Raw genomic sequence first — 12,573 nt, forward strand, 5'->3', positions numbered from 1 at the left:
GATAAATAAACATTAAAAATTTTTTTTTTTTAAAATCACTGGACAAGCAAGCCACTTGGCTTAAAAGAGTGACTCCTTCAATGGGATTTTCTTTGACTCAAATTTTATTTTGACTGGTTTGGATCTTGGGGACCACGGCTCTGAGGTACACTCCAGACAATGGGAATTGCCTTGTTTCTAATAATCATGATACTCTCCCTAGTGTGCTGTACTCGCTCAAAAGCTTTAAGTGAATTCACAGCTACTAGCCACCAAGCAAATGACCTCCCTATGAGCAGAAAGTCAGAAAAGAAATGAAGAGCATGACCAACTTAAACAACATGAAGCTGGAGTTCTGACCTGTGCATAAATACCACAAAGAAGATAAGCAGAGTGAGAGCTCCACAGTGGTAGCTGGGAGTGATGCTAACGCCTTCAAGTTTGACCATATTTCTCAGGCTGAGAGTGTGATCATAGGAAGAGGAGGGGATTGTTAAAAACAAGGGGTGCCTGGGTGACTCAGCTGGTTAAGCATCTGACTTTTTTTTTTTACTTTTTTTTTATTTATTTTTTTATTTTTATTTATTTTTGGGACAGAGAGAGACAGAGCATGAACGGGGGAGGGGCAGAGAGAGAGGGAGACACAGAATCGGAAACAGGCTCCAGGCTCCGAGCCATCAGCCCAGAGCCTGACGCGGGGCTCGAACTCACGGACCGCGAGATCGTGACCTGGCTGAAGTCGGACGCTTAACCGACTGCCCAGGCACCCCTAAGCATCTGACTCTTGATTTCAGCTCAGGTCATGATCTCACAGTTTGTGGGATCGAGCCCTGCACAGGGTTCCACGCTGCCAGCGTGGAGCCTGCTTAGGATTCTCTCTCTTTTCCCCTCTCTCTCTGCCTCTCTCTCTCAAAATAAATAAATAAATAATAGGTACAAACAAGAAAACAGGCTGAAAATGGAGTCATTGATGCTAAGCCCCACATCACCAAACTAACTGAATCATAGTTCTGGCTCTCCCAGAAACAGAATCTTTAACCAGTTACTCAGGAATTACCTGGTCAGCACTAGTGAGGTAATATGCCTGGCAGACCCCTGCCATCCCCTAAAGAACAGTGACCTTCCTACAAGCAGTACACTTATTACTGCTACAATGTCCTTATTCACTCCCTCCTACCGTTTTGTACAGCTCCGTGGAGCTCCCTTCTGTCTGCTAAATGGGATGCTGCCTGATTCATAAGTCAGTGAATAAAACCAATTAAATCTTTAAAATTAAGTGGTAAATAAATACAGTGTCAAGATGTTTAATAAATATCAATAACAACTTAGAAAATTTAGGGAAATTTTTTTCCCTTCTGAAAAATGTTAACTTTTTAAAGTTCTAGCTTGGAAACTGGTAATAAGAATAAGTAGGATGGGCATCTGAGGGGCTTAGTTAAGTGTCCAACTCTTGGTATCAGCTCAGGTCATGATGTCATGGTTCATGAGTTCAAGCCCCAAGTTGGGATCTGCACTAAAAATGACAAGCCTGCTTAGGATTCTCTCTGCCCCTCCCCTGCTCACACACACACATGAACTCTTTCTCTCTCTCTCTCAAAATATATAAACTTTAAAAAAAAAAAAAAAAGGAATTAAGTAGGAATTAGTGAGGAAGCCAGAGTTTAAAACAGCTAGAGCAGAAATGAGGTGTGCCCAACTTAACGATAATTTTTTTAGCACCGTTTTTAACCTACCTCAACTCCCCCTTTTATCCAGTCAGCTGGTACCATCCTTCATTACCTAGTCTCCTCAGTTTAGTTGCCTGTGACAATGTTCCCAGGCTCCGTGAATCAACAAAGTCTCCTGCCTTGGTCTACTAAGTCACAAGGCAAAAAATAGGAAAAGGCAAAGGAGTTATATGAAAGGAAGAACTGAGGGAAAATTCCTTAATAACTATAATGATTATGTCAAGATGTAGCCCCAGCTAATAAAGATGCACCTGGTTTCTACGGGTGCATCACACTTAACAGCTGAAGAGCTAAAGGTGTCTGAGGAGCTCACCCCCTCATACCAATTTCCTCTCCAGCACATGAATCCCTTGGAGCTGAATGAGTTTACTGAAAGGTTTTAAAGGTAGCTGTTTCAAAAGCAAGCTAACACCAAACTTCCATTTATGAGTTAGAATTTTCTAGAAAGTGTTTACAGGTTCTGTTACAATTAGTCCACTCAGAAAATAGATGACCTATGCATTCAAATGTGGTCCACAGACCAGCAGCATCAACATCATATGGACCTGTTAAAAACGTATAGTCTGTGACCCATCAAGAACTACTAAAGCAGGGGCACCTGGGTGGCTCGGTTGGTTAAGCATCTGACTTCGGCTCAGAGCATGATGTCACGGTTCATGGGTTCGAGCCCTGTGTCGGGTTCTGTGCTGACAGCTTGCTCAGAGCCTGGAGCCTACTTTGGATTCTGTGTCTCCTTCTCTCTCTGCCCCTCCCCCGCTCACACTCTGTCTCTATCAAAAATAAATAAATGGTGGGGCACCTGGGTGGCTCAGTTGGTTAAGCGTCCGACTTCGGCTCAGGTCATGGTCTCACGGTCCGTGAGTTCGAGACCCGCGTCGGGCTCTGTGCTGACAGCTCAGAGCCTGGAGCCTGTTTCAGATTCTATCTCCCTCTCTCTGACCCTCCCCCATTCATGCTCTGTCTCTCTCTGTCTCATAAATAAATAAACATTAAAAAAAATTTAAAAAATAATAATATAAATAAATAAATAAATAAATAAATAAATGTTTAAAAAAATTTTTTTTAATTTTTTTTTTCAACGTTTATTTATTTTTGGGACAGAGAGAGACAGAGCATGAACGGGGAGGGGCAGAGAGAGAGGGAGACACAGAATCGGAAACAGGCTCCAGGCTCTGAGCCATCAGCCCAGAGCCCGACGCGGGGCTCGAACTCACAGAGCGCGAGATCGTGACCTGGCTGAAGTCGGACGCTTAACCGACTGCACCACCCAGGCGCCCCCAAAAAATTTTTTTAATTAAAAAAAAAAGAACTACTAATGCAGAATCTGTATGTTAACAAGGACCTCAGAGGATTTGTATGCACATCAAAGTTTAGAAAGAACTGTTCTAATGTTGGTCTGTTTAGAATTTCCAACTCCAAAAGCAAGGGGGGTATACCCCACTCTCAGGCAAAACCACTATAAATATCCATATTATAAAACATATTTTAAAGTGATTATTTTCTTCACAGGAAAAAACCTGCTAAATCAACCTTAAGCTTAATACAGCTTAATCTATAAAAATGACTTTACACACATTCATTTACTATATAAAGATGGGCACAACTGTATTTACCTCAAACACTAGTTTTGTTATGAGAAGCACTTCTGCAAAAAGTGGTAAGATCCTCAAAATCCATAATCCTGAAATTAAGACCACATGGGGAATGAAAAGAATGAGACGTGGCAATTAGGAGAGTCAGTAAATTGGGAAGAGAAGGTCCAGGCTTTTGAGACCGTGAATATTCAAGAACAGTCATTCACAATGCAAACAGATTTTCTTTAGATGGTTTAAGATACAGCTTTTACTGTTATGCAGAAGTAATTACTTTTACTAATAGGTTATAGCATAGTATTCCACTGATATGAGATACAAGTCTTTATCCTTTTTTTTCCCCCTAAAGAAACACATTAAAATCACAAAATCAGGGGTGCCTGGGTGGCTCAGTCAGTTAACGGTCCAACTCTTGGTTTCAGCACAAGTCATGATCTCACGGTTTGTGAGTTTGAGCCCCACACTGGGCTCTGCGCTGACAGTGTTTGGGATTGTCCCTCTACCTCTCTCTCTCTGCCCCTCCTTCCCTCATGCTTCCTCTCTCTCTCTCAAAATAAACTTTGAAAAAAGTAAAACTAAAAATCACAAAATCATTCTTAATTTCATAAGCATATCACTCCCAAGGGTCTTCTCTTCTAAAATCTGATCCTGGCCCCCGTCAAACTCTTGCTCAAATATCCCAATAGCCATCAATCAGTAATCCCCAAATGTACCTTCACCCAAGAGTTTATTCTCAACACAGTAGCCACAGGATCCTGTTTAAACATCCTCCAGATCATATCATTCTGCTGCTCAAATGCTGTGGTTCTGTCTCACTCAGAGTAAAAACTTTACAATGGGAGCGCCTGGTTGGCTCAGTCAGTTAACCATCCAACTCTTGGCTTCGGCTCAGGTTTATATCTCAGGGTCATGAGATCGAGCCCCTCGTCGGGCTCTGTGCTGACAGCCAGGAGCCTGTTTGGAAATCTCTCTCCCTCTCTCCCTGCCACACGCCTGTGCTCACACTCTCTCTCTCAAAATAAATATACATTAAAAAAAAAAAAAAAAGACTTTACAAGGACAACAAGGGTGCATACGCAGCCCTGCACCTGCCCCCAGTGAACTCTTGGATTCTCCATTCTAGCAGCTGCCTGGCCTGCTTACTTCTCTGCTTGAGCACATCAGGCAAACTGCCACATCAGGACCTTTGCACTTGCTTTCCCTTCTACCTAGAAGGCTCCTTCCCCCGAGATAGCCACTTAGCTTACCTTCTGCAAAAATTTTATTCAAGTCCTCTTTCCAGTGAGGTGCTCCCTATCTACCTTACTTTATTTTTTTAAGTTTATTTTCTTAACAATAGCTACATCCAATGTGGGACTCAAACTCACGACCCCCAAGATCAAGAGTCACATGCTCTTCTGACTGAGCCAGCCACGTGCCCTTATCCACCTTACTTTAAACTGTAGTCCCTTACTAACAATCCCTAGCCCCTTTGCTTTTTCTCCACTGAACCTGCTAACCTATGCATAATTCTTTTGTTCCTGGTCAGTCTCTCCTCACTAGAATGTAAGCTTCCGAAGGACAACAACTGTTGTCTATTTTGTTCACTGCTATACCTCCCACACCTGGAATAGTGTCTAGAATGCTCAATAGATGCCTGTTGAATAAATCAGTTAACTCTTTAAGAAACAACCATGTTACGAGGTAGAAAAAAGTCATTGTTGCACTACCCAACTTCTCCCCTTTCTGTGCCTCAGAAGCTAGCAAAGTACACGAGGCTTGGTTAGGCAGGTCAAGTTTACTGACCAGACTACATGTCCTTATCCAAACACAGCAGTTATTTAAAAGATGAATGAAAAGGTGAAATGAGGGGTGCCAGGCTGGCTCAGTCAGTGGAGCGTCTGACTCTTGATCTCACGGTCATGGGTTTGAGCCCTATGTCTGAGGTACAGATACGTTTAAAAATAAATTAAAATTTAAATTAAAAAAAAAAAGGTGAAACGATCAATGGTGCTCTCCTCTCATTCAAAAGAAAGGGGCAGGTGGGAGCTATGCGGCATTGTGCTTCACCATGCGGCAACAAGAGCGCACACACAGATGCATCCCACTGGGAAAACTTGCACAGCAAAGTGCTACAGCAGCTCAGTGCGTCACCGATGGAAACAACAGTCCAGATGCAACTCTCGAAGCTGGTGCTCTGCTCTCCCTAGAGGCCAGAGGCAGGGCTACCCTAGCATCCTCCTGGATGGGGCAGAAGAGCAGGAAGGGAGCTGTTCCTCCTACAGTTCTAATCTATCATCTAGACTAGGACTAAGTCATCCAAGCACATGAGGACAAAGGGAAGCAATGCAAAGAACTTAAAGCAGTTACACTGGAACTCTTTCCTTCTGCCATAACTACAACTTCTCACTATAAAGTTTCCTTCACTGCCAACACAGAGAATAACTTAAAAAGAAAAATCAATTTTCCTTCGAAGACATTAAGATTTTCCATACTCCACTCTAGGTTTTTTGGGTTTTGGGTTTGTTTCTTTCTTTCTTTTTTTTTTTTTTTTTTTTGGTAAGATTGCTATGAGTTGGCAGGATAGGGTAGGAGAATAGCTGGCCCTCAGTCCCCAGAGCACCTGCTGCCTGGTCCCTGGAAGGAACATTCTGAGAACAAGTGCATTTTTTAAGCCCTCTAGAATTCTGCCTGATTTACAGTGTCCTCTCGGAGAACAAAAATGTGACTATACCGGACTTCAGAATAAATCTTTTTTTTTTTTTTTTTTTAAGGCCACTCTGGCAGAGAATGGTTTAAAAAAAAAAAAAAAAAAAAGCATAAGTCAGCAAGCAGCAGCTCACAGGGATGCCGTGCAGTCCGGGCCAATCTTCCAGGAGGGCCAAGCACCTCAATACCTCAATGCCCATGTGCAGGGCCATCTTAAATGAAGGCCTCATGTTGGAATCCTTCCCGGAACACTCCCTGATCCTACAATACTTCCAAAACCAGCACTCGGAGCTCAGAGCTCTAGCAATGATTCAAGGTAGCCCCAGAGCATGAAAGATTAGTTATCAAAGCAAACAAGCTGAGAAAGCCTCATTTCCTACATCCACAGTGTGTGAAAGTGTAGGCTCTGAGCAATCAAACAGCTGTGTGGGTACATACAGATAGCTCTGTGCTGGTGGAAATGTTGATCAGTGTTTATAAAACAGACCACTGCCAGTGACCTAAAATAACCCCAATAAATCAAGAATCCATAAAGCAGCGTAGCAGTTATATAGTTTAAGGTAAGGATGCAAAGGAGGGAGAAACCTGGGTTCTATTCACTCGTCTGGCATCAAGCCTATGTACAATCTTACTCGTGTTCCTGGTGAACATTTTTCTTAGTCTATGCATAGCTAGTTACCCAACTATCGGCTGGTAAACCATCTTCGCAAATGAAAAAAAAGTTTTATTGCACATTATGTCATATTCCACCCTGCCCACCCTCCCCAACACACACACCCTAGTAGATTCAGGGTAAGGGAATCTTTGGGAAACAAATCCATCGTTTACTTGACTACTGCTAAGTGTTGCAGCTTCGTGTGTGTGCGTGCAGATGCATGTTCGTTTACCATTTCTGTGCAAAAACATGGAGCAGGGGGGACCTCATCATGCTTGGGTGGGCATGGTACCCCCAAAAAGAACACAACATAAAACACAGGTCACTCTCTCCACTCTGGGTCTTTTAATTACAGTTCTTTACTCTTTAAGATAAATAGAAAGTTCATACCATGGTGAAAGCTGGCATCACAATTGACATCTTTTTCCCTAGATATCCAAAAGAGGAATTAAACTCAAAAGTGGTTATAATAACAACCCGAAAACAAGAATAATCACAGACCAAATCAACTAGCTGGGTCCAGAGACATAGTATCAGCAAGAGAAGGCCTTGCCAGGTTTGCTTTGGATCTTTAAGTCTATCCCTCTTCTGCCCTCTCTATGCTCTGGTGGCCGCCCCCATTGGCACTCTCCCCATCGTCCTTTCATTATGAGCTGCAGCCTCTGATCACACAGGTGGCAGAGAGGAGAAAACTGTGGAAGAGCCACCTCTGCAGTCCTGGGGCACTCATCTCAAGTCCAGGAGAAAGCATGGCTGCTCCTCCTGGACAGCATAATGGAAAGAGCATGAACTCTGGAGTTGATGCCTCTCTGCCAGCTGCTACTGGTATAACTGCATAAAAATGAGCACTTTAACTTTTATTGAAATTGATTTGTGTCTTGGGGCACCTGGGTGCCTCAGTTGGTTAAACCTCTGACCTTGGCTCAGGTCATGATGTTGCGGTTCGCGGGTTTGAGCCCCACGTCGGGCTCCGTGTTGACAGCTCTGAGCCTGGAATCTGCTTTGGATTCTGTCTCCCTCACTCTCTGCCCCTCACCCACTCATGCTCTGTCTCTCTTGCTCTCAAAAATGAATAAACTTAAAAAAATTTTTTTAACTGATCTGTCTCTCATTATATATTACATTTTTCTTCTGTAAGGATCCGATGAACAACAGGTGTAGAGCGCCAAGCAGAGTGCCCAGCTAGCACCGTTTCAAGAGGTGCTAAGGGGCGTACTGCCACATAAAGACCAGAAGACTTGTTGCGTGCAGCTTGTCTGCAGAAGAGTGTTGTGTTCTGGTCTGACCAAGAATCAAACCATCTTTTAAATTACTTTCTCTGAGTCCCATAATCCCTATTCTGGAAATAAAGAAAACAATACCTGCCTACCCCAGGGACTACGGGAATCAAATGAAATAGTATGTGGAAGAGCATTTGAAAACTATAAATATAAAATGACATTACCAATAGTTTAGCCTCCCCACAAGGCTGCCAGCTGGTCCCATTCCAAACTAAGTATTAACCAGTTAATCTCTCTGCTTGCTGTCCCATGGACACAAAGAGTTCAGAGCTTTCTTAGCAGGAAAATAGCTCCAGGTGTGCCTGGGTGGCTCAGTCAGTTAAGAGTCCAACTCTTAGTTTCAGCTCAGGCCATGATCTCACAGTTCGTGAGTTTGAGCCTGCCATCGGGCAGAGCCCGATGAGGAGCCTGCTTAGGATTCTCTCTCCTCCTCTCTGTCCCTCCCTTGCTTGCACTCAATCACTCTGTCTCAAAAAAAAAAAAAAAAGTAGTAGCAGGAAAACAGCTCCAAACAAAAGCATCTCTATTGTCCTGTGGACTATACCTGGAGCTCCAGGTAAACTCAGTAGAGATGCAAAGAAATGTTTGCTCAGTAGAAATGTGTGAGCAGATCATGGACAAGCCTCCAAAAAGATGCATCTAGGCACAGAATGGCAACAATGGAAAGAGGGAAACAGCCGTCCCACCAACATGCTGCTGGCACTGAGGCGAGGAGGGTGTCTACAGAGCTCATGGCAGCAGTGCCCTAGGACCTGGCATGAGGGGCCAGGGGACTGCAGGCAAGTCCATGCCTTCCAACCAAACTGATTTCCTTGAATTCCGTGTGCCTCTTTTGCTCATTATTAAGGCTCCTGGAAACATAGCCCTATCTAACTCTGGCAAGCCTCGGAGAGAGAAATTAATTATTTTCAAAGGATGTGTAGTCGAACAATTCTTAAACTGAAAACTTAGCCTTAAGCCCACAGGAACAAGCATTTATGTTTTTAACTTTCCACTTTTCTTAGAGAGACTGCAGAATCTAAGACAAGGTGCCAAAAACCTAAGATAATTTCTAACCAGGAAGCTTAATGGTCCTCACACAGCTCTTGTTCACCAAGAGCAAGGCCCTCCCTACCCTCAGTGCTGTAAGATGACCCAGGAAAAAGAGAGGGGAGGAAAAATATGAGTTTTGTCAAAGCAATCTCTAACCCTAGGATGCGGCTTGCTGGCCCTTCCTTGCCTCCTTCACCCTCAAACACAGCAGAGAAGGAAAGGCTTTCACTAAAGGCCCAGGCTAGTCTATGGAGCTAGAGCAGGCCTAGTATCCTGACTTGAGTTCATTTTATGTGTTGTGCTGTTCTCTGCCCTCCCTGGTTAACTATCCCTTCCACTACCAAGAACCCTACAATAGACCTTCACAGTCATGTCAGTGAAATAAGAATGCAAATAAAGATGACCCATTATTTGAGGGTCCTTCCCATTCTGATGATTTAGATATCTCTTCTAAGGCGAAAGGTGTTTAATCTTGTCCCAGGATGACTCATTGGTGGCTCCTACACGGAGGTACCAGTGAAATATTGGATGGGCTGGATTCTAGAGCAAACTACCCGAGTTCAGTTCAAGTCCCATTCAGTCACTTATTAGTTATGGGTCTTCATACAATTACTAACCAAATTGAGTCTCAGTTTCCTCATTTGTAAAATGCAAATTAGTGTAATACTAACACCCACTTCATAGGGTTTCTTATAAAGACAAAAGAAATTAGCTAGCAGAAAGCAAGCCCTTGATAAATTATTGGCCTATATGCTAATCAGTTTTGTCTTTGAAGCTAATGAAACCATATTCTCAGCCTCACTTTCTGAAGCCACAGTTTGAATTCTAAGATTAAACAGTATATATCTTTGGCTACAAGGGAATGGAAAAAGAGAGAATCCAAACCTCAAAATGAAAACCACAAGCCTCGCTCTGACATTTAAGGCCCTCCACAATCTACTCCCATCCCTCCTTCCAAACAGACCTCCTGCTATGTTCCCGTACCACTTCTCCAGGTCATCCACCCTTTAAAAACACATCGAGCTCTTACGTGCCATGTATCCTGCTAGGCATGGTTCCCCTCATCTGGTCAACCCCGTGCCTTTGTCTTTTTAGATTCTGACTGGCCTTCAAAACAGAGTTCTAGATCGAGCACATCAGGGTACCTGGGTGACTCAGTTAAACGTCCAACTCTTTTTTTCTTTTTTAATGTTTATTTATTTATTTTGAGAGAGAGAAAGAGAAAGAATCCCAAGCAGGTTCCACCTTGTCAGCCCAGAACCTGACGCAGAGCTTGATCTCAGAAACTGTAAGATCCTGACCTGAACCAAAATCAAGAGTCGGATGCTTAACTGACTGAGCCACCCAGGAGTCCCTAAGCGTCCGACTCTTGATTTTGGCTCAGGTCATGATCTCATGGTCATGAGATCAAATTCTGGGTCAGGCTCCATGCTGGATATGGAGCCAGCTTTAAATTCTCTCTCTTGGGGCACCTCAGTGGCTCAGTCAGTTGAGTGTCTGACTTCAGCTCAGGTCACGATCCCATGATTTCATAGTTCTGAGTTCCAGCCCTACTTTGGGCTCACTGCTGTCTGCACAGAGCCCGTTTCAGATCCTCTGTCCCCCTTTCTCTCTGCCCCTCCCCCACTTGTACCCTCTCTCAAAAATAAAAAATAAAAAACATTTTTAAAAAAGATTTTCTCTGCCCCTCTCCTGCACGTTCACGCATGCACACACTCTCTCCCTTTCTCTCAAAAAACAAAAAACCAAAAAAAGATGGAGCACATCTGCACAACCACAAAGCTCTCCCTAGCTGCCCCAATCCACCAGGGCTTCCCCTTCTGACCTCTCTGAGGTCTTTTGGCTTTTATTTGGTATTCACCATATACTGGTTATTTTGTTATATGGTTTTATTTTATATACCTAACTAAAGTACAAATGATTCAAAGGAAGGGATGAATCTTAACATTCCTTTGTATGACCCTAAGTGACTAGTACTGTGGTTTGCACTCAGAAGGACTCAGTGAATATGTGATTTACTGGCTATCAGTATATACAAAACATTTCTTCCTTCTTATTCATTCCTTTAGGCAATAGTTTGTTCAAAAAGGCATCTCTAATGCTATTCACATAGTTGTGTTCAGTCTGTGAAAATATACTGAGCTACACACTTCATGTGTACATTTCTCTATGTAAACTGTATTTCAATAAAAATTTAGCATTAAAAAAAGGTATCTCTACCTCTACCATTAATCACTTGCTTCAGGTTGCTACAAAATTTGTAACTCTACTATACCTTCAATTTTACTGTAATTTTCAGCAAAATTTTGATTATGTATACAATTCAAAAAAATATTTTACCGATGGCCTGGAAGAAAAAGGAAGGTCTTAACCAAAACGGATTCATTATCTAATACATCAAGGTTATACAGAGTCATCAAACTCACCACTTTCCCATGAAGTATCTTCTTCAGTTATGTTTTTCAGTCTGTTCCAGGCATCAGTGAAAGCAGAAAATTCTGCCTCAAACCCACCAGGTATGATTATACGTCTTGTCATCAAAACAACACTTTTTTTTTTAAAGGCACATTTTTAATCAAGCCATCTCTCCCTCGCTCCCTCTCTCTCGCTACTACTTTTCAATTAAATCTTAATTAAGATCAATTTTGACATAGAGGCTAAAAGACAAATAACTCTTCAATCATGAGGCAAGATGAAACTGCTGACAGAGAGTGGGCAGTTCAAATTCACACCATCACTTAAAAAACAAAACAAAAAAACTAGTGACTTTCTCCCAAGGTATTTGCAACAAGAGGGACAGTCTGCCGTCCAATCCCATAAACCAAGTTCTACAAACTGACTTTCACTCAGCCTGTGCCTCCAAATGACTCCTGGTCTGAGTCTACTGGAGCCTTAACAGCTTCTTACTGGCTTCTTCAGTGGAGCACAGAGGATAAGAGCACAGAGGTAAAACCTGGCTCCTCCACTCCCCAGCAGCACGACGCTGTGCACGTTATTTAATCACTCCATACCTCATTTCATCAACTGTAAAATGGGACAAAATAATCCTACCTACCTTAGAGTTGTGATTAAGAGAGCTCATGAAATAACATCCTTATTCACTGTTATATCCTGTAACTGTTTAGCCCTGTGCCTGGCTGTAGTGCACACTCAATAAATGGTTATTATTATGATCACTATCATCTCATCTGTAGGTGAATTCAATAGCCAAAACCAAGAGGCTAATCATTTTCCAAGTTAACGCATGCACTCTTGTGGAGACCAGCCACTTCACAGAACTGGTCCAACAAACTCTTTCATGTAGCTCATTATAGAACAGACACAAAGCAAATTACCACAAAATAGGGCAAATTAAGCTTCCAAATTTGTTAACTAACCCTGACTGGGAACGCTAAGATGTTGGCGTGGGGGATCTAATACTCTTACTGAAGTGACAATGTTCCCACCAAATCTTTTGTTTCTTCTTATCTCCAATCTCATACTCTGATGGCCTCCAGGAAGCACAGTTCTGTACTTTTCCTAAAGTTACACATTAAAATATCTGAATAGACAAAATTAATAACCTCCTAAGCATCTCTGCAGAGATGGAATGTCACGTCTATCTACAAGATCTATTTATT

General features: G+C 42.6%; 1 protein-coding gene across 3 annotated transcripts in view; it reads right to left on the reverse strand.

Moving 5' to 3' along the window:
* TGFBR3 (transforming growth factor beta receptor 3) overlaps positions 1–12,573 on the reverse strand; it is a 209,833-nt gene that overhangs the window by 170,862 nt on the left and 26,398 nt on the right. The gene's annotated exons all lie outside the window — the stretch shown is intronic.

Source organism: Felis catus, chromosome C1, assembly GCF_018350175.1.
Source record: "Felis catus isolate Fca126 chromosome C1, F.catus_Fca126_mat1.0, whole genome shotgun sequence".
Taxonomy (NCBI): domain Eukaryota; kingdom Metazoa; phylum Chordata; class Mammalia; order Carnivora; family Felidae; genus Felis; species Felis catus.